This window comes from Populus euphratica, unplaced genomic scaffold, assembly GCF_000495115.2.
Source record: "Populus euphratica unplaced genomic scaffold, PopEup_1.0 scaffold235.1, whole genome shotgun sequence".
NCBI classification, from domain to species: Eukaryota; Viridiplantae; Streptophyta; class Magnoliopsida; order Malpighiales; family Salicaceae; genus Populus; species Populus euphratica.
Window position 1 is genome coordinate 271,223 of NW_011500117.1, and position 2,485 is coordinate 273,707.

The window sequence follows — 2,485 nt, forward strand, 5'->3', positions numbered from 1 at the left end:
AACCAGCACATCTCTTTTCTTTTTTTTTTGACTTCATCTCCTTCTCTTACCTCTCTGTTTCTTGTTTATGTTCTTGTAAAAGTTGGAGTTGAGGTTGTGCTCTCGGCCATGCCACGACTGTCAGCTTCCATGGTGTTGATTTAGACCTCGGTTTCATGGTCTTCAATCGGGTCACCACATCTTCTCATCTCTCTCTCTCTCTCTCTCTCTCTCGTCCAATCATTGCCGACGCTTGTTAACTATAGCTACATTTATTTTTTTAGAAAAAGAAAGATAAAAATTCATTACAAATAAATAAATACATAGAATATTTTCAATTGGTGAGGTTCTTTCACGTGACTTCTACTTTTAATTTTTATTTTCTATTATTTTTGTCAATCATGTTAGGTTTGGGTTGGTTAATATTCTTGTATGGTGACCTCATGAATTCAATTAGTTATTTTGTTCTTGATGGAAAGAAGTTATTAACTTACATAAATAATTTGTTTATGGCTTGATTTTGATATGTAAAACCCTAGTTTCGCGATAAAAAAATAAAAAACGAATAAATTTACATGTCCATGACACATTTTTGGGAGATGATTGGCCATTGATTCATAAGAAAATACTGAAAAAAAATTAAGAAATAAAAAAGAAATTTGATTATTCAAGATAGACTTCCGAAGCTGTTAAAGTCATCCAAAAGTGTAAATGGGTTTCCATAATTAATTTTGTTCCCCAGATGCGCACAAGTTTCTAGAAAATCTTGCATACTAATCCATTTATTTTAATATGATAAAAATAAAGAGTACTCTTCACGAAATTAAGTGAAAAGTAGTTGTTGGCAGCTTGGAACCCAGAACTTCTACCATTTTTTTTTTTTATAACTTTTGTTATTATATTGTTTATTTTAATTTTACTTTAATTAATTTATATTGTTATTTACTATTTAATTAAAATTATCTATATTATTAGTTAAAAAATTTACTTATAGTTTTATTATTTGAATTTACAATTTTTTGTGTTATGTTAAAAAATATTTTTAATTTTATTTAATATCTAAAATGACAGTACATTACTATTAACAATATCCTAAAAGAAGTGATGTTTTTATTGTGTTTTACCTTGTATAACATTATTTTTTTAATTTTTTTTTAATTTTTTATATAACGTATAACATTATTTTTTTTAAAATTTTTTTAATTTTTTTTATATAAATTTATATTTTTTTCTTAAATTTTATATTTTAATATTTAATTTTTTGGATATTTGACTTAATAATTTATTATAATTTATTTTATACATGGTTGACTCAATTTCATACTTAGTTGACATGAGCATTTTGTTATTTTTTAATTAACATATTTTTTCAATATGTTACATCTCACATGACACTATTTATTTTAATAGTATTTTTTATTTTGGTTTTTTAATTCAAAATTTATGCTTCTTTCTTTATTTTTATACTTTAATATTTGATTTATTAAAGATTTGATTTCATAATTTATTGTGATTTGTTTTATATATGATTGACTTGGTCTATACCCAGTTGACTTAATTTTTTTTACTAAATAACTTTTTTTTTAATTTTATTTTTTAATATTACTAAATAACTTTTTTTTTCAATTTTATTTTTCAATATTAGATTGGTTCAAAATTAGTCTTAATGATTTATTTTGATTTGATTTCTATAAAGTTATCTTGGTCATTACTATTCAAGTTATGAGTTTGGTCAGTTAACCCAATTAACTTTAATTTGCTTTGTTTTTTTTAATTGGTTTTTTTTTTCTAGTTTCACCCTTTAATATTGAGTTGATTATGAATTAGGTTTCATGGTTTGTTATAACTTATTTTTTATAAGGTTATCCCTGTTTTATGACTCGGGTCATGTGTTTTGTGAGTTAACCTGATGAGATTCAGGTTGTCTTATTGTGTCTTATTTTTATATTGATTTTTTTCAATTTTATTTTTCAATAATAAGTTTATTAAAAAATATGCTTCATAATTTTTTTTAATTTACTTTTTATGAGGTTATCATAATTTTATAACATTGGTTATGGGTTTAATAAGTTAACCCATGTTGACCTAAGTTATATTTTCCATTTATTTTCTATCATATTATCTAGTATTATGAATCGAGTAATAGGTTTGGAGCTCGTTTGTTTACGTCGTTGCGGCTGCATTTTAATTAAAACGCAGTTTGCAGCCGTTTGATAAAGAAAAAAATTGATTTACTGTACATGTGTCCCACACAATTTTTACGATTGAAACGCAGTTAATAAAAAGTAGAGAAATGCTGCTTGTTAATTGCATTGTTCAGTAAACAGTGCAATTAACATGGACAGTGCAATTCACTGCACTATTCACAGTGAATTGCACTGCTCACGTGAACAGTGCAATTCACTTGCACTGTTCACAGTGGATTGCATTGTTGATACATTTTTTTTATTTAATTTTATTAATATTTTTTTAAGTGTTAATTTTATTAATATTTTTTTAAAAAAAC